Here is a 21,651-nt window from a genome sequence, read left to right as displayed (position 1 = left end):
TACTTGCAGTTAAAGACTTTAACGCAGGTAGTAAGTTTAAAAAGAGCGTTAAAATGTTTCTGTTTAGCAAAATTGTACAGTGACCCTTTTCAATCAGCAATAAAAAGCCCTTTCGTGCTAGGAAAGTATTAAGCATTATATTTTCGTCTACTCCCTCGACTCAAACTCATCAAATAAAAAAATCTCGAAGGAATACTTCACTCGAAAAATAATCCCATTCGAAATCCTAGTGTGACAAGCCGACGAAAACGAAAGCACTAAAGAAACCGAAATTTCCGGTAACTTACGATTTGTGTGGCCTTGTTTTGATAAAGAAAGTGGTCGGTTTGACAGCAGCACATCGGCCTTGTGTTGGTCCACAGCTGGTTTCTCCGTCAGCTGGCCTCCGGGTGCACAGTTTCACCTGATCAGCTGATTGTAGACATCAGCTGTCTGCTGTTTGTTTCTGTGATTGTCAGCAATCTGATATAATGGTCGAGTTTCGTCTGTGGCTGCGTGCGCATCGACTTTTAATGGTATTCTGATTGGACTAAAATGGCAAAAAACAATCCAAACCGGTCCCTCCCAGCCGTGATGGTATCAGTGGCTGTTTGGTATTTGCACTGTTATTATTCGTGCCTTGATTTCTAAGTGTATACGATTATCTGAAATGACTACCTACTGTGGGACGGACGAATTATTAATCATCGATGCTAAGTATGTTTCAACGCCTACGGTTCGTGGTGTACAATGTATAGTGATCTAGTTCAATGGTATATTAACTAGTCAAATATACTACAGTACTTATTAATTAAAAAAGGACTACTGTTTGTAGAAATATAGTTGATGAGAGTTTTTGTGGGCTTACTACCATTTAAGATTAGAATAAGTATCAATTAATATAAATTTTGTATACAGTATTTAGATCACCACAACTAGTTATTTAATGATGAATCGTGTTAAATATTTGAGTTATAAATAAACTTGGAATGAAACGATGATTTATCCATCTAGGTCCCTCTGTGTACATAATGTAGAGAAACAAATTTAAAAGGTTGAGTAAACCGACCATTGCTTGGTGACTGAGCAGACGGTTTGTTCTCACGGATTTTAGCAATTTTGCAGGGTTCATTTACTTATAATTTTTTCAAACTTATTATTAGGAATAAATATGAACTATTGTATATCATTTTGTTCACCAAATTTAGAAGGATACTAATATATAATAATAATAACACTAACATGGCACAAAAAAAATGTCAGCATAGAAATCCTAAGTTGTTTACAAATAATTTTCATTTATGGAAGTTTTTATTTGTCACACCTTCGACCCACTTCACCAAGAAAAAGTTTTAATACAGCCAAACTTTAGGAAATACATTTTTTTTTTTCAAAAGCATACAATGTTTATGGTCCAATCCTAAAAATATTAACACTATGTACAAACAACTAACGTTGATCACAGGCAACAACACACAACTAACCTAAAGTAACCTACATTGCCGGTCTGCCAGCTGAATCTGAATACATCGCTTATCCACTGCTACTTAAACAATAAAAACTTTCGTCGCCAAATATACAAAGTGGTACTATAAGAAAGCTTATGATTTCTACTTAAAAATAGTGAAAAAATCATGCCGAAACTATTAAAATCATGCAATCGGTGAGCATTCAAGTGAACGCTTGCTAAATGCGTCGGAATTCCGACTTTGACAGTTCACAAATGGCGTAAATGCGTCGGAAAACCGACGTGAAACACTAACAAAGAGAGGGGTTAAGTCTTTTATCACGTTTCATTTTTTTAAATTTGTTGATGACAGGCAAATTTGTTGAGAGGCAGGTATCCTCCATTAAGTTTCTCCAATGAATTATCAGCATTAGACGGCAATTTGTATCAGCAACGGACATTTTAAAGTACAAAGATAATTTTGATACACAACCCCACTCCATATTTTGTTTATCTTGTTAAGTCACCCTCGGCCAAACTTGGGAAACAATAGTGAGTTAACTGATCTGTCTGTATATCTTGTATTCACTCATTACACTATCAGCTGGGTCATCTTTCCGCATTATGGTTGTACTCATTGTACTCAACAATACAGAAGGCCTTGGTCATTCAACAGTGGCCTTGCGGAATCTACTTTTCCATTTGGCGATGTTTTGGGTAATAACATTGACTTTTGGACACTTAATATTGTTGTATAAATAGTCAAAGGTAGTCAGTGCTTTCGATATAGAAAGTTAATGTTGGGGTCTATATTATTTACAACGTACGCCTATTTAATTTATGGTCGAATCAATTGACGTAGTTATCTCTAAATGAAAATATAAGCGATATCGTCATTCTATTAGAAGCTTGTATGCTTCTAATAGAATGACGATATCGCTTATATTTTAGTCAAGTGCATTATCCCAGTATCGCATTGATAAAACCTCACTAATAGTACATATCTTCAAGCCCATTTCTTTGAATCGTAAATTAATTATATCCATACGTATCATATCACCACTATGTAGTACCATTGACTATACACCTCTACTGAGTAGAGGTGTATAGTCAATGGTAGTGCTAACTTATTGTTGCATTGCTATTTTCGGTTTAGTTTTGCGTTGCTAATAAATTGTATATGTCTTTAAGACTTCCAAGAGGATTAAATGAAGGTAGGCCTAAATGTTTGGAAATTTCAAAATTATAATAACAAACAATATCAAACTACCTATTTCAGTGGCCGTTGTATAAATACACGCATACGTGACATGATTCCAAATCTTGACATAGATTACTTTTTTGTTTTGGTTATTTTATTTTCAAGTTACCTGTATTACTATAAAGATTTTCCCTGTGCAAATGAAGTTGATATAAACTCCATATCTAACCTCACCTGACCTATCTTACTTGCATAGGGAAAGTTTTATTAGGAGCTGATTCTATCAAAAATACTTATTGTTTGTCAAAACTTAAAACATATAGGTAAATATATAAAATGTACTTAAATTTTTTATAGCAAGTGATTAAACTAAATGTCCCCCTGAGACCCTACTGATATAAAAATCGTAATTATTTCCATCCTCTGTCTATAACTATGCATACATTTTATTCAAACTTTAAAACATCTGTCTCCTGTCAAATATCTTAGGATGTAAAGATGAATGAGTTAGTTATCCCCGGCCTCGCTAGACTGCGCTGTAGCCTGTTTCCGCCGGAACTACTGGAGCATGAACAATGACGATGGCGGTGGCAGTGGCGACGTTCACGTTCAGTCAGTGCCGGTGCGTCGACGTGATCAGTGTGGCCGTGGCAGTGCATTGTTGTTATCGATGACACCTGTTGTAGATCTATCATAACATTATTCTGTTCCGAATATAACGTGTACTCTGAGAATGTAGCGTAATTTGCGTTCACCGTTAGTGCGTAATGAGGTTATTTGCATGTGATTTTAATTAGGAAGAGAGTTCATTGTTGTTCCCGGTAGGTTTTGTACCAAGAGCTGTTTTAGTATGAGTTTTCTTTAGGTATAATAGGTGCTAAACAAAATTGGTTCTTCTAAATCTTCCAACATTATTCGCATCAGTTAGTGAGTACAGTTTGTGGTATGGATTAAATGTTAAGTCAATGGACAGTCATTTATTCCATCTACAATACTATATTGTGATTGATTTCGTAAAAAAATACATTAGTTTTGGCTTACAGTGTAGTTGGCAAGAGACTGTTGTCTCTTGCCAACTACACTGTAAGCCAAAACTAATGTATTTTTTTGAAATGCTTTTTTTTTATGTCATGTTTGAAATGCTATCATTTTAAAGTGTGACAATATCAATAAAACAAACGAATTGATTGCTTATCTAATGGTTGCAGTATTAACAATTAATTCATATTTATGGTTGAAAATATTAATACAAAAGTCTATTTTAATCGTAAATAAGTAATTTTAAAATTAAAACTCGTCAAAAGTAATTTTTACTTCCGAGTATTTTTTGGAAAGAGGGACTCCTTAGCAAAGAAGGTTCGTAAATAGTAAATCCATAATTCATAAAAATATTGTGTAAATAAATGTAAGTGTGAAAACAGTAGATTTGAGCCTAATCGTTATATTGAATTAATCATGTTTGTGTATAATAGTAGTGCTCGAAGTTTATTTGTTTTTATTTTACGAATCTTACAACTGTTAACCAAAACCAAAACTATCTACAGCATTTGTAAAATATTTCTATTATTATAAACAAACAGCTAGGCACATTTTGTAAAATACCCTAAATTAGTATAGGCGCACGCAATCTATTTCAACATCCTTTATGGAATACCCGAACATAAAACACATCCATGATCCATATATAGTTCAATAAGATTATAAGTCTGTTTACAATATCAACATCGCAATACCCTCTGAATAGTATTTCCCACACAATAATTTGTTCAATTAATACACAACACTCCGATTGCGTTTAGTTTTTACCTCCTGAGTCCTGAAGTACTCGATGCTTGTCCAATTACAATAGTACAAGACCAATTACCAATTACCTCAGATGTCTCTGGGGTAATACCAAGTCTCAATTAACGTAATTAATAAGTCACCTGATGGGAACATGTCGAGGTATCTCTTAATTACCTCAATTACCACATTTTCATGTGACTGGTACCAATAATGAGGTTCGGTATGGAAAACCGCAAGTCAGTTGGATTCGGTGGTTACACTTGGTGAAGTTATTTGCTAAACAAATCCAATGGGTGATCGGGAAATGTATTAGAGTGGGGGAAATCAAGTACTCGTGTTATCGATTAATCAATCGATTGTTGACTTTACATCTTCAACTCAATGAGTGAGTCGTTAAGGTTAATGAGGTTTTAATGTTGATCAATGTTTTGTTTTGCGGAATGTTAACCTTCACGTTTTGGACCGAAATATATACACCGTGGATAATCATGCATTTTTAAAATACGGATTTTTGATAAAACTATTTTTCTTCAAGTACAACCACACAGCTTATAAAATTGTAAAATTAATTGGTACATTTATAATTATTCTCTCAGATATTGTCATTATACTGTAGTTAAAGCAATCTTTAGGCTCGAGTATGTACTAATAACATCAACAGTAGTAGTAATTAATGAGCCGTGATGTTTTAGTTGTGTTTTGAAGTTCCTATAATTAATGAGGTGAATTACAACCAAGCTAACATGTAATTAAACACATTTTGATAGGTTCCACATATACTATAGTCCTATCTCGTATTTTCATTGCTCACATTATACACCGCGTAGTAGATTTTTACTAATAATATTCATTCGAAATTTATTGTTCTTCAATGTTCATTATTAAGTCATATAATTTACATTAAAATATGTACCGGGGGACCTCGGTATAGTTTATTTCGATTGTAAAAGCAAAGGAAACTCGCGTTTCATTTACAACTAATTTTGGCTTTTATTATTTGAGTTCCAGTGGAATTTCAATTAATTATGATGGACATTATACCTGGCAATCCTCAACACATTTATTTTACAGTCCATAAAAGAGCACTAATTATAATAGCACTTTAATATGGCACTTTAGTACTTTACTTTTTTAGTTGTCTTGCTTAAACATTGATTTGACAGTTTGTTTGGTTAATTAAAATATGTAGCTGATTGAAATATTTTGTTTAAATTCTGGTTTACATAAAATAAATATAATATTATTAAATATTTATTTCACTAAACTACTCATACTTAATTTGTTCACGATTGTCTCAATAATTCGGGGATTAAGTTTTCGTAGGAGAGGGACAAGTAAAATAATCAGTATTTGATCAGAAGTATTTTCACCTCTATCGAGTAATCTTTAGTGTAATCTTTGCTCAATAATAGCAACTGATTTTCCCCCCTTGTACTGTATATTGTAATTTTCTAGTATACTGTGGATGCCTTATTATAAACACATGTTACAGGTATATTCTATTTTGTTTACCTTTTCCAAGATTCAAATGAGCAAATGTGTTGTGTAGTGAAATACGAGTTTTCCGGAGCGAGTGGCGGTCGTCAATCACGTTTTTAGGCCATAAATAAATTATTTTCAACATTATTATTGTCGAAGCCGTTTTTGAGATCTTTGAGCAAGCAAGTATACATACAAACGTACATCCATACACGCAAAGATTGCTCGTAAGAGTAGTTATAAGATAGGATTAGTCCCACTTTATTCACGATTGCCAGTAGATGATATTGCGTGAGTTGCTTATCATTATATTCACAAAATAATCTATGATACCTTGTAAAATTTATTTTAGAAGACAAATTTAAATAAAATCATTTAAGTGATTACTATCGTGTTATAGGACTAGCCTAACTGGCGTACCTCGGATAGATCATTCATCTAACTATAGGTCACATAATAATTCACGGTGGTCCTGACTCTTCTGTGACAAGCTGTGTTATCATCGTGACTCACATACGGATAAGTGATAAGTGACTTGTAAACATTCCCCCGCGCTTATCAGTGGATGACCTGTTATCAGTCTTATCAGTGATAGTGATCCCTAATTGTGACGTCAGCATGGTGTAATCACGAATTACTGCTTCGGTAAGTTACTCAATAATGTTATTGCATGGAGATTGTATGATAGTAGGCCTACTGTAGGGAAGTTACTGCAGAATATATTTTTTAAAGATAGTATAAGGTAGTTTACTTATATAGGTCCAAGTTATCGGCAAGTTATTATTGCAGTTTGTAAGAATCAACGTCCTGGTTTACGTAAGAAATGTACTAATATTATTGTACATAAAAAATATGTATAGCATGTTGTTAAACTCCTATCATTATAGGACACCTTGCAAGTACCAGACCCAGTTGACTTGTTGATAAAATTCGACAACTAAATTATCGATTGACGATCGATCATGAGTAGCACCGCGCGCAGCCAGGCCATGTTGGTGAATTTGATGACGAACAAACAAATAAATTATTGACTGACGCATACTTATGCAGCTTAATTAGTAGCCTACTTGCAGTGTTTTTAAACGATTAATCGATTGATATCTTACCGAAATTCCAAAGGTAGAAGGTCGTTTGAGTTGAAAATATAATAGGCCTACATAGCCTAGTACCTAGGACAAAAACCTAATACAGTATAGGCTACAGCCATGGATTAAGCATTAAGTTAAAGCCTAGTTTGTTAGTTGAGCTTCCCAAACTCAAAACGTCATTATAAACATTTGTAGAGCTACTTACTGTTTTTACATAAAAATTTCAAAAGTTTTCCACAAGGTGGATAATTTCAACTTCAATAAACTTGTGTCCATTTTGTTGGTTACATCCCAAATGCAAAACACTGTCCAGAACATTTTTTATAGACTTACAAATTATTTTTACAATGTTCTAATGCCATAAAAAATAAGTCAAAAGTCATTGAAGTTTTGAGTACAGTTATTTAGCTCCTCTGAACCAAAATACTACCTTAAACATTTTGTAGACTTACTAAACGTTAAAAATTGGAATTTAGATAGATTCCCACAAAGTTTGAGCTTTAAAAACACTATAAATCTTGAACATTTTTAGTACTTATAATTTACTCTGTATATTTTGTGCAAATTTTGAAAGTCTTCCACCAAGTTTGTATTTCCAACAGCGTTTTCCTCTGTAGTCATCACACACATGACCTCCCGCCTAATGTGGGAGCCTCGTAGCCTCCTGAACACTGAACATCCTCGGGTGTTCATTACAACTCAATTAGTCGAGGAATGTTCAATCTCACCGTGTTTTAGTATGGAGGAAGGAGGTGCCCTGTTGACCTCTTAGTAAATTGAATTTACCAGGAAAACGTATGAGTAAGAGCTGAAACGAAACTTTTTTTGTGTGCCGTATGTTACAAATTTTCCCTTAAGATTTTTACAAATAAATATTTTAGAAGTCCAAAGTATGGTTCTGAAACAATTAAATCAGGATTGCCGAGATATAGGATGAAATATAGTGTTAGGAAAGTGTAAGCGAGTTGAATGGAGCTTGAATGAAACTTGGAAGTGCCACTTATCAATTATGTAGGTGGAGTACCGATATGAATAGTCCCTATGATGAGTATTGGATATCCCAAGCAAATAAGAGAATATTGTTAGAGTTTCAATTGTGTTGCTCTTTTAGCAATTCAGCATTTTTCACGAAATTATGTTAACATTTTGAAAAATAGAATGCATTTTTTGAAATATTAATAGGCTATTAAGTGATCATATTCATTTGTATAATCTCGGATGCGATTGTGTGATTGACTAATTGGAAATAAAAACACACCACCTCTAGAACTTAAAGTAAAACGAATATCCTAGATTTGCAGTACCCTATCTACAGTAAAAGAATTCGTACAACCTTTATTCTAAAGTTTGGTAAACGAAATCCAACAAACAGGCTATTCGTCCATCTAATAACAAAATATAGTGAAAAAGTCGCTAGCGTATTTTCCCATCACAAATACATTACCCACATTCTCCCGGAGTTTTCAAACTGAAAATTGATGAAACCGGCGAATCCTGATGGAGCTTCCAGCGTGTTTGTCGACCGAGGTGAGAGCGCGACGCTCTATTGACAGGAAAGTGGGAGAAATCGGAGGATCGTGTGATTGTCGTTGATGGTGACAAGTACATTACACCTTCAGTGACCAGACACCACAGCCGATACCTCGGACACCACGGGATACCAGCAAATTGTTGGTTAAGTCATCCATTTGCACTTTTACAAGGATGCAGTTTGACCATTCGGCCGTGTTCTTTCTGTACGATTCTTCGTGTGGTCAGAGATTATTGAATGGGGTTTTACTCTTTTGTGACTGTTGCAGGGTTATATCCATTTATGACTTTCTACGATAGTTGCAACAATTCGGTTTTGTTCTTTCTGAAAGGCCGCAGTTCTGTTGAAGTGTTTCTCTATTCCTTCCCTTTTTTCATCGACTGTTGTAGATTTAGTCTTCCAATCGTTCCTTTGTACGCTATGCAGTTTAGTCATTCGATTTTGGTCCTTTCTGTATAATAGTGTGGTTGATGATTGGCGAAGTTTTCCGCCATAGTAGTACTGTACGGACCAAACGTAGCTAAATAAATGAAGTTCTAATAAATCTAAGACGTGTTGAGGATTATGTTTTTCTTTGAAGTTGTTTGGTGACTCCTTAACATTTCTCTCAAAAGTGCCACTAATATTTACTGTAAAACCTTAAACAAATCAAGCTTTTACCACAGACAACAGAAACCATTTGAGTATTATATTGGCTGTGCTTTTACCATTCAGATTGATCTGTTGCACGTTTTTTGTCTCTTGGCGCAATAATTTGCTTTTTACGTTCGACACGTACAAAATAAGTATTGAAATCTTTGGTTGATACAGTAGTGAATACTTTTACTGTTGTGGTTTCGGTCTTATTTTGTCCCTGAAACTTAAGATAAAAACATCATTGTGTTTTTTGCCATACTATTTTCAATCCCAATAAATTATATTTTATCTTATATATTTCGATAACCATTGTTCCTTTTTTGTGTTATCCTTGGAGTAGGGGTAGGGAGCCTAAACTGACAAACAATTTTCATTAAAAAACCCTTATATCAAAGAAAACACTAGTGTCATGTGAACACGTACAAGAAATTTATAATTAGATAATTTGTTTGTAATCGTACTAAAAACCTAACTGGATTTTAATCCATACACAGACCTTATCGGATATTGTAAGCGCATGAGAAACAGTCCAAGGACTAAGGATCCATCGCATCATTAATTATCAGTTACAGCGTGTTTCACAAGAATGTCGACACATGTACGTCCCCCGCGTACACGTACACTGTACACAAAGTGTACATTATTGTGTACAATCCCAAGGCTGATGCCTTCCCACATTAACGTTGCGACAAGATCTCATTACAATATTGGGTCTAGAGTACCGTGAGAACATGGCCGAAGCTGATTGGTTAAATTATCTGGTTGTTTGGTTGCGAAATTAGAGGCGATGATAACGGTTCCGGGCTGCAATCATTTGATAACTCTAAATTTAAAATTTAATATTGCTTGCACGGTGTAAAGGGATTTGCAAAAATTCGCCACGAGGCACGAAGTTAGCCAAACTGGAAAATTTAACGAACATAAATTTATGAAGTGAAGTATTAAATCCAACCCATTTCAATAATGATCATTGCAAGCAATCGGTGAAAAAAATCAGACTCACTCTAAATCTATCTTGATCAATGAAAGAAATATACAAACCAAACATTTTATGTCACTGTATCTAATACGTAAATGATTAAGTAATTGTTATTACCAGGGAGAGACCTAAATTTACACTTGTGTTTGCAGTTAGTTGGGCTTTGGCTCACATAAAATAAATTTACCTTTCAATTACTTCAATAATTAATCCATTGATATAAATCTTCCTCGAAATAAACGTAACAAACTTTACGTTAATGCAAAGGGAGAATCTAACAATAAGTGCACGCTAAACGAATACACAATACAAGGTAATAACTGTTTACAAAAGCACTAACAAGTAGTTAACAGTTTAACAGTCAGTGGTCTGCTCAGTGCTGTAGTGTTGTAGTGCTATATACCAGACAAGTCTACAACCTCACGCCTTTTATGGAGTAGGTTTATGACACAGTTGTCTGGTCAGGGCTTGTGAGAAGATTTCACACGTCCAGTGTAGCTTCTGTTCAAGGAACGGTGGCTTAGGTTGATCTTTATGTCTCATTGGGATGGATAAAGGTTGAGAATAAGGCAGTTATTCGGTCTTAAAAATGTTGTTACTATAGCTGGGAAAATGTAGCCTACTAAACAATACAAGTTAGCGAGTAGGTACGTGTTGTGTTTCACTATTGGTTTTCCGTCCTGAAAGGAAAACTAAAAACGTCTACGAAACGTCGTCATTGGAATACAACTCGATAAAACGTCAAAAATAATTAGCAGAGTTTTTCAATTTTTAAATTTAAAAGCGATTCATGCGATGTACATAGTATTGTGTGTAACAAACTGTTTCAAGGACTAACTGATTGACTTGTTATTTCAACTGTACCTGAACATGATATATGAACATCAATTACAGTAACAATAATTGGGATTGGGTTACAGTATACTCTAATACTCTTGACGTTATGTTTTCAATTTTGAAATCTCACTAGATCAGATCCTTTGTTACTTCTCTAGTATGTATCCTACACTATACAGTACTCTTGTTTACAAAATTTGGGCGGTAATTTTATCCCTTCAACCTCACCCTAACTTTGAAACAGCTGGCGGCTGATCAGCTGATATAATACAGCTAAAGAAAGTGGCGATGAAATCCAGGAAACATTTCCCGTAAGCCGCCTAATTTTTTTGAACGGACAATAGGTGCAAAATATCATAAGCTATTAAATAGTATATTTCGTACCTAGGGCCGAAAATGAGGTTTTGCCGGCTCGAGATAGTTTTTAAGTTCGAGACGAAGTCGAGAACTTAAATCGATCGAGAGCTATAAAACCATTTCGGTCCGTGGTGCGAACGCTATTTTTCACCACACTATACCCTATTACCACTATTCACCACTATAATAATGCACACTGATCGTCAACAAAACTACAACTTTAAGGTTATGTGAAGAAATAATTTGAGGAATCAGCAAAAATATAAATAAATAGTTGCTAGGCAACGGTGACAATAACACAATTCTATATTGCAATGCTATGGATTTCGATTGTGTATTTAAAACGCATTCATGTTTTAAGTAAGAAAGCGGACAGCTGATTTTGCGGCCCCGGCCTGTAAAAACCTGCTCGGTCCCCAAATTGGCGACAGCTGGCATGGCCAGCAAAACGTAACTTTCAGCCACCAATTAACGTATATAATACAGCCAAAAACATCATAGTTTGGTGAAAAATGTGTAGTTCATAGGTTAGGTTTACAGATTGAAGATGAGTTCGCCTCTTCATTGATTCAGGTGGTTTTTAATATTTCCACCAACCTTAAAAAAAAAAAAAAAAACTAATGTATTAATTAAATTACAATTATGGAAATTAAATTACTAAACTTGTTAGCGTTCATGATCACTACTTGTATTCCAATACATCGACTTTAGTCACAGAGATGCCCTGAATTAGAAGAAAAAGTTAAATGTTAAACATCGTCAAGTGCTGAAGGAGGTCGGAAGATCACAATCAGAGTTCCGTCTCAAAGTTACCCATTGATTACACCAGTAAACCCTGTAATAAATCGGGAATGGTGAATTAATTCCCTCAGTTAGCCTAGGAGGGTTACGGCTGGGTTCGGCTCGGCCTAGGCACAGAGCAGACAAATGAATAAGTAAGTAGAGACGTGTGCTACTAACCGGTTATAATTTGTCATCAGCGTATTACTGTGTCAAAACCGATTAATCGGAAGATATAATCTTAGCTATCTCTTGATGAAATTCCGCTCAAAGTAATCTTGGAAATAAATCAACCTGTTTAATATCTCTGCTTTTGTTGTTTTTCAGTTAACAGCTGATTCTTCAGTTGAATGTTTGACCACAGTCAGATTGTAAACATGAGACAGTTGATGGAAAATGTATTTTTCGTCATACTGCAGCAAAAAACAGCAGTTTTTAATGCATGCGTTGCGGGTCTAAAGTGGCATTTTTACTCTCTAGGGAGTAAAAATCAGCTATTGTAAACATCTGTAAATTTCGATTGTGGCAATCGTATAGATCAAAATTATTTATTGATTGAGTTATTAGGTAAGGTTTGAGCCTGTTGTTGTCGATTGCTCAACATATCGATGGTACATAATGTACTGTAACACAATCGTAATAGACGAAATGATTGAATCATTTACTAAACTGCTGCTTATTTGCATAGCAGAACTGAAAGCAAGCTGGAAGTCGTTTTGTGAGGTCATCTTTACATAGGGCCTACAATTGTTTAGTTTTCTAGCTTTGTTTGTTAATTAATTGATGCATTGTGACGAAAAATATAGTTCATCACTCGGGCAAAAAGTGACATTTTAACCCTCACTCATTTTAGGTAAAACTTGACCTCGGGTCAAAAAGAGTCACTTTAGGCCCTAATGATGAATTCTGCTATTAAATAGGCTACACTTTTGACAACTGTGAGCAGAATGAAGTAGGTGAATCACTTTTTAAAGTGTAGATCTAAAATCAAAATAATTACTGCAAATTAGTAGTGCTTTTAACCTAATGACTGTTCTAAACAAATAAAAGTATACCGATAATCTTGAAAGGTAAATGGGTATTGCACTGTATTAATTTTGCCTCTGAAACCCTTTGCGCACGGGTCCTCTTGTTTTTATATTAAAAGCTCAGTGGTCAAAAGCAGCTGATCTCAACTTTCGAACGATCAAAAAGTTTACAGGACTGAAACGACGACTTGTTGCTTGTCAGGTCAGCACAATTGCCACTCTGCTATACATTATACATTGGCAACCTTTCGTAATTCTGGTAAACCTTACTACTAGTAAAGATTACACTAGGAGGATTATCCCCCTGAAGATACCCCTTTTAGTGAAGATCATCCCTCTTGAACCACTAGGGAAGGTTACCCCTTACTACCCCCTTATACTAACTGGAGGGCACCCAATATAACTTAACCTACACACGGGTTTACCGTTTACCAACCACAGTAGAGTGCAGGTAAGTGTCTCCGCCAGTCCTCCCACAGCTATCTGCTATCTGCTAATATGACATAATTACACACTCTACAAGTTGTAGTCCGCGAGGCACATCTTCGCTCTAACGGGACGCAGCTAAGTGATTTCCGATTCATAATCGGCTTCGTCAGACACGTCAAGCCCCGTTAATTGATTTCTGGACATGTTTTATTGGGGCTACAAGCTGCAAGGAGGTCGTCGTACAGAAGAGGTCAGCATGCCCTGGGATTGCAGTAATTATTATTTAATTACCTACGGTACACGAAGATCGCGGTGTAATAGTTTAATTTACTCTTGATATAACAAGATACAACACTCAGTCGGTTTTTCGAAACGATCAAGACGTATAAGGTTTCTTGTCTCGTAAAAATTAACCCATTAATAAGTCAATAAGGCACTTTAGAACATATTAAAACTAATTACAAATTAAGTATACACTTTCTAAACATTCTCTCTACAATCATTCATTCATTCTCTACAGTCATTTCTCTCAACAAACATTCTCTCATATAATTGATCATGTTTCTTGGTATTTAAATAATTTAAAAAGCTAAGTTCCCAAATATTAGTTACCCTTTGGCTAGGCAACCTTCCATGTCGAGATATAATAAATAAATAAGGGGGGTTTCTTTCTAACGATTTAACGATTCGATGACCATAACTTACTGATACGTAATGAAGAAATCTTTGAATATAATTGACAGGATTCCAATTATTTTTTTTGCGGGTATTAAAAACGCATTGCCGTAATCTTTTCAGTTTTGAGGTTACCTCTGAAAGTAACCAACAAATATTCTAGTAATTGATTCTGCTTTAACTTAAGGTTATCACAAGACTAAAGGATAGGGAGTGCTCCAATACAGAGAAAGTTCTTCTCTTCTGAGTAGATAGGCAGTCCCATGATTTATGGTGAACTGAACTACAAGTTCTAGATATTATTACAGACAGAATGAGCGAACCCAAAACTGTCAAAACCGAACCATTGGCATGCCCATTTTCGTTCATTCTCCAGAATTGGAAGAACCTGTTTTGAAGGTCCAACCCACACTTCTTTGCTCTATAACACTAAATGTTTACCAGTGAAGTAACCACAATTCTGAACATCAACAACAAACAACAAAAACTGAATACACCAAACAATACTGAAAATACCACAAAATAAAATTTCCGTAAAGTTTTCTCATCTTATTTTTTCCTGTAACAACACTCACAGTCCAAAACTACGTCATGTGATGTGGCATGTGACCTATATTGTTTGTAATGTGGCTGCTGCATGTGATGTTCAGGTGAGATGGACCGGCACCCGCCTATTCCCTGACCGGAAGTAGGCTTGATGACCGGAAATGCATTCTTTCTCAGCTGATTGTAACATCTGAGTGGCCTCCACCCGCACGACAATCTCTGTAGTTCCTAGGGGAGAGATTTAGAAATTAATCCACAGTATAGATACAAAAGCATTATCCATTTAATCATCAGTATCATTGACGATTAGCAATACTAAAAATTACATTCTCGTGAGTAAATTGTATCCTGTTTTCGAATAAAAATATAGTCGAATTGCGCTACCGACAGAGTGCCCGATTTCAATTACTGGTTTTGAATGTAGGCGTATATTTAAGTTAAGGACTTAAAGGACAACTTATTGTAAATAATAGCATTAGTTCATCATCAATTGTTCGTAATACTAAAAATAAAGAAGACAATAAAGTTTTGGCTCTAGAACACCATGAGTGGTTCCTTCAACTGAGTTTAATCTATGGTTAAACGAACAGCTGGTCTATTTAGAATTCATTGTATAAATACAACCAAAAAGTCAATGATTTTAAATACATCCACTGAATAAAGAGAGAGTTACACCATATATCTACAAATCTAGTAAAAGAACGCTTTGGTGACTTGATTAAGGAAATCACATTAAATGAGGATTACGGTGATACCGAGTTTTCAGTAGAGGATTTTAAAGATGCAAATGATATTCAAGGCTTAGCAGGCCTTTCCTACAATTGGAGGGTCTACGTTGGGAATGTTTATAACAATGAATAATGCAGTCCCGACCCAGTCAATAAACGCATTGTTGGGTTAGGGAGCTGCTGTGGGATAAAGCTTGGGGAGTGAGAATGGCTTCATTCATCCCCCTTCTATTCAGTGAGAAAACTCCGGGTAGAATTATTGATTTTATATAGAATATTACTACTGCTTTTTTGTGAAACGTTCAAAAGTTTCTGATTTAATTAACCAGTTATTTTACCACAATGTATATAGGGCGTAGCTTAACTTATAATGGTTTGAAGCGTGTGATCTCTGTCCTGAAGCTCGGTTTCAAATCACGTTTATTATCTGTGGCTTTTAGCGTCCGTGAATATTGGACTGTTTCGGAGCCCCCTGAAGCTGTAGAGGTAAAGTACATAAAGTGAGGAGAACTCTGCATGTGATTAGATGTCTCCATACAAAACAACACACGAAACAACAAAACCATGTCTCAAACAATCATACTGCGACTGCACGTTACAAGAAATGAGCATCTGTTAGAGAAATGAGTGACTAGGATATAAACATTATTTTTGTATCTCTACCAAAAAGCGTTTGTGGAGGCAATTTTGAAAATACAATGGTAAAAGAAACTCATGCGCTTTTCAATAATTACAACCTCATTACAGCTTAACACTTTTCCTCCATACAGAATATTGTCTTATGGCCGCGGTCTTCCTCACACTCCATCAAATTACTCGATCCAGCGTCTGGAAAGCAATCCATCGTAATTTCCCCGAAACCGAGGTTCATAAAGCGATCGAAGCTAATTTGATGGAACGCATGAACTAGATCAGCTCTGTAGTCGATCAGACTCTTTTGTGAAGTGTATAGACAGTGTGTGTACCGTAGTGATCAGTTGTGGATTGTGGCGACTCCGTGTGGTATATTGTGGTGCTTTGTTACTTCCCACCTTCGTGAAGTAACTAACTCGATGGTACTTGGCATTTGGCTGTGGAGTACAGTTTTAACATTTGTAAAAAAAAAACGCGAAATTTCAATGCGGATTTTCCTCTCTCGCCAGGGAGGTATTTAATCAGAGCAAGAGTGTACGTTTTCCGATGGAAGTCATAAATAAGTGATGAATAATGCACATTTGTCTTCAGGGATGTATTTCCTATCCGGGTTTTGTATCTGTTTTCTATAATTACTCGTATATTAGAAACTTCATGACCTGGGTTTACAAATACGGGAAACTTAGTAAAGGCGCGTCATGGAAGTTTCGTTTGGTATGACCAGGTTTGACGAACCATCTGTGTGGAATCCTTCGAGAACCAATCAGTTGAGAGTTGTGTAAAGAACTGAGCTGGTTTAGTACTTCCAATCTACACCAACACAACTAGATTCTTCGCTTCACATTGGGACATCTTTCTTATATCGCTAATGATTGGACTGCTAGAGAGTGTCCTATGGTGGTCTTCAAGAGGAGATATTTTGTACCAGAACCCAGTCAATGACTGATTTGATATGGAAACGTCCCAGGAATCGAGGATTCGGAATATGAAGGTACTGTATTTGTACAGTGTATCTTTACCATAATGAATAAATAAACTTAACTAAATTGTTTGCAGATTTTCAGACAAAAGTCACTTACAAAGTTTGACTTCGACTTTCAACTATTTTGTCTGGGTCCTCCCTGTTAAATGGTAATAAGTTTCACAAAACCAAAATAATTAATATTTTCATTTATAGTCAGTTTCACAATGCTAGCGAACAAAGCGAGGTTTTCTAGATTAACTCGATAAGCATAAAATGAAATATTCACGAAGCAAAGTTAACAAAGATATAATTGCAGAGAACAAAAGTCAACAGTTATCCATGCAATATGATCAATTAATTATGTACTGTCTTCTCTTGGATGCGAAGGCAAAGCAGTGATCGTTGCTGAGACTACGACACACCCCCATAAAGATGTATTTTTCCAATCTATCACCTTAATTCATCGTAAGATCTATAATATACTATGATTATAAGGGGAGAAGGCGTTTAGAAGATTAGTTAATTTCTTTTATGTCACAAAATTTGAGACTGTTTTATCAAATTAAATTGCTACATTAAATTAACTTATAAATTTTATAAGCGGTTGCTTATTCTGTACTGGTACCAAACCAAAGGTTACGTCACAGCAACGCAGGTCTGCTCCATGGCACGTCACAAAGTCGCAGATGTGCTCCACAACACGTCACAACAACGAAAAGTCTGCATGACACGACACAACAACGCAGGGATGCTCCACGACACTTCACAACAACGAAAGGTCTGCATGACACGACACAACAACGCAGGGATGCTCCAAGACATGTCACAACAACACAGAGATGCTCCATGACACGTCACAACAACGCAGAGATGCTCCATGACACGTCACAACAACGCAGGGATGCTCCATGACACGTCATAACAACGCAGGGATGCTCCATGACACGTAACAAAAACGCACGTCTACTGCATGACACGTCACAGTGCTATCCCTCGGTCGTGACACTAAAGAGCGACGACGGTGGAATTTAATAGACCGGAAAATGAGTAGTTCGTAACCAACATATCGTTTTTTGCCGCGGGCGCGGGATCTCCTCCAGCGTGAAATTACGTTTAATTCAGGTGAATTACTTTAGAAAACAAAACATATGTGTTTTGGAAGGAAAGTCGGTTGGAAAGTCTCCAAGGAGTATACTTTATAGAGAATTATAATAATAACTATTTGCTCTACGATGGATCAAAACACCCCTTGTACAGTAGATTTATCATACGGATGGATAAGCTGAAGGCAATGTTTGTGTTTATGTCTAACGATTGAGTTTGTTAGTTTATTCTCTTATATGACCTCTATAAAGATGACCTGATTATCATGTTAAAATACAATACACACTGTGTGTTACCGTATTGATAGACTTCACATTTTATGTGACCAAGTAAAATACTCGGAATCAACGCAAAAGTTGAAATCTTCGAGACATGTTTTCAAAACCTGCGAACAGTTGAACCAAGGGTAGGAATTAAACCCAGAGGGATGTTTTCAGAGAATGCTTCCTTTACAAAGGGCTCTCAATGCGAGGGAGGCTGCATGCCATATCTGAGTGAGGCTCTAGGGCGGAGAGAATAAGGGTAGTGAGAGGGTGAGAGAAGGGTGTGTTATTGTTCTTTGTGTGTTTCATCTCGCGTCTAGCTTCTAATTTCCGTAAAAAACAACGAGTCGCCAGCCTTTGTACACTTTGGACCATTAGTAGACACGTTGTATGAATATTTTTTTAAGTAATTTTTCATTAATTTAACTTACTTCTTAAAATTTTCTATTCCGATGTAAGATGCAAAAATAAGGATTTCAAACGCAATTGTAAGTATTCCTTTAAATAACTCTTCACCATCACAATACGCGCTAATTAACTGTCAATAAGAACAGACATCCATCAAAATTTACTATAGTACATAATATTTTGAAATATGGTGCATACGATGCTTGTAGGCTACTTTGCGTATATTATTGTATACTATATAATAACATGTTGAATTTTCTCTATTAAAAAGTTTCGTATAGTTACTCGCGAAGAAAGACCAACAATACAGTGACAGTCCCTCTTTCCCAAGAGACCTATAATGCGATATTTCTTAACGATAACAGCTAAAAGTGGATCCAAACCAACGGATCACTATGTTATTTTATACCTAAACATCGGTGGTGAACGGCGGGATTTGTTTTATAACCACCATTAGACAATTGCCCTATTGTTAGATTAAATTGTAAAGCAAAATAATAAATACAAAAATAGATATTTATTAGTGTCAGATATATTCCAAAGCGCGACAGTCGACATTCACGGTCGTTGCACGGTTTGGTCGTGGTTCCGTTACGTCGAGCATGCGCTTCAACGCCGCTGTCAAACCCCGACGCGCGTCAGGTCCGCTGAGATTGTTGAACAATCACAACCGAACTGGTGTACATTGTATTGTACGGTGATTGTACAGTTGCATGATGAGAACTCACAACCCCAAAGACCTTTCACGAATCTTACAAATTCTATCTGCTCTTGCTAATCGCCCTCGAACCGGTACTGGACAACTTGTTGACACCTAAAACTTCAGTTCCTAAAATAGTATGCAGCATCTAACGTTAGGTTAGGTTAGGTTAGGATAGGTTGGGTTAGGTTAGGTTAGGATAGGTTGAGTTAGGTTAGGTTAGGTTAGGATAGGTTGGGATAGGTTGGGATAGGTTAGGTTATGTTAGGTGAGGCTAGGAGACTCGAGTTTGTAACCATTTTTGCATGCCGAAATCAAACTGACTGAAAAGATTTTGAAGTATATACTCGGACATTAGTAGGCCATTTCCTGACTTTCCCTTCATATTTTATGAACTTTGTCCCGTGCCTGTCTTAATCAAAGTCTGTTTGGTCCTTGAAGGACTCCTTCAAGTGTTTCCTGAAATCAGTGATCCTATATCTTATGGTGAAATTCAGTAGCTTACCGTACGCTGCAGAAAACAATGCGGGTATTGCAAAATGCAATACTATTTTTTACAAAAACGTTTTAAGTAACCTCAGAACGATGCGTGGTAAAATATTGAAAACAAATTGTTGAAACTGTTAATATCAGCTCACTCTAATGTAACACACGGCACTGAACATCATGATTAATATTTTAACCATGGAAGTGTACTAGCAGTATCCAAAACGTCAACGTGACATGTCTGTTAGCCGGTTATGCATGTAAACACTGGAACCGTACCAGCAAATTACCAAAACTTGCCGTTTTTCACACATAGATCTACGAGGAATGTTCCAAAGAACGCTAGACACACGGAGCTGTTACCTGATAGACGTGATGGTGATGGACCAATTACTCCGGATTCCGAAGGCGGTTTCTTGCACGATTTGCAGCCTTCGTGACATGATGGCTGACGTGACAAATATGATGGTGAGATACGTCCTGGGCTAATGGCCTTAGAGCAAATTGTCACATAAAATGATGGAATGGTGTATTTTACTCATACCCTGGAGGTTTAATGCCGCAACAAGAGATTTTCAGTAGTCAATGAGTTTCGTAAAGGATTGAGTGTTTTCCTAGGGGATTGAGTGTTTTCCTAGGGGATTGAGTGCTTTCCTGGGGGATTGAGTATTTTCCTTGGGGATTGAGTGGTTAGCATAACGTGATGCAGGGCTACCTAGTCGAGCTATGGGACGGAAGATTTGTATCCATTTTATTCATATTTAATTATTTTTAGTTTTTCTCCCAATGTACTCTTGATACTCATTGATTTATATACATTCCTTTAAAATGGATTGTAAGGGGTTTTTGCAAGTATTGCGTACATTCTTAATGTCATTCACAATCACAAACTTTTCCCTCCTCTGATCAAAAGGTTATAGAGTATTGCTATCTAGTAACACATTATACACTGTAGTTGTAGGTGTAGGTTAGCTGTTTCCTTACTGTGGGAACACATAAGTGATAAAACTATTACCATAGAAATGTATAACTCGTTTTGCATGTCTCATTAAGTTTTGCAATCGTTAGGAAAACCAAGCAATCCGAATAAGTTAGCAACAAAAAACATTGCGTCTAAGGTACTAAAAATAGCACAATTTTACTAGAAAACATCATACCATAGACAAATAGAATTAAATATAGAACGACAGCAGTGTGGTTAGCATAGACAAATAAAATTTCTATTTGTCTATGAAAATACATATCCATTGCTCTTTAAAAAAATATTAATTTAATTCTAATAATACATTTGATTTTTTTTATCAAGAACGTTAAAAACATCACACTGCATAAACTCATTTAACGGCAAATTTAACAAGATCGTTAAGAAATGAAACGACAGCATAAAATACTTTACTGTCCTGAGAGCAGCGGCCTACTGTAGAGCCCTCCAGCTACTTTTGCTCGACATCGACACATAAACTGCACAATTAATGCACATAATGGCTACAACTCCCGGAGCTAATTTTCCTGCAATTTCGCTCGCTCTCGAGTTATAATTTACTTCTGTCAAGCAAATTAACGGTTTTGCTTATTTCTCTGCATTTCC

General features: G+C 36.0%; 1 protein-coding gene across 2 annotated transcripts in view; it reads left to right on the top strand.

Annotated features, from left to right (window-relative positions):
* LOC129005178 (myosin-IIIb-like) overlaps positions 1-21,651 on the top strand; it is a 101,772-nt gene that overhangs the window by 4,987 nt on the left and 75,134 nt on the right. The window contains exons 1-2 of one of the 2 annotated variants that reach the window (XM_054434003.1): positions 3,346-3,448; positions 6,292-6,536. The exons of the other annotated variant lie outside the window; for it this stretch is intronic. The gene's annotated coding sequence lies outside the window, so the exon portion shown is untranslated. Of the gene's footprint in view, positions 1-3,345; positions 3,449-6,291; positions 6,537-21,651 lie in introns of those variants that run through there. 2 annotated transcript variants of the gene reach the window in all.

This window comes from Macrosteles quadrilineatus, unplaced genomic scaffold, assembly GCF_028750875.1.
Source record: "Macrosteles quadrilineatus isolate MER2022 unplaced genomic scaffold, UCM_ALF_1.0 Scaffold_17__1_contigs__length_3442018, whole genome shotgun sequence".
Classification (NCBI taxonomy): Eukaryota; Metazoa; Arthropoda; class Insecta; order Hemiptera; family Cicadellidae; genus Macrosteles; species Macrosteles quadrilineatus.
This window is presented reverse-complemented; position numbering and strand designations above follow the sequence as displayed.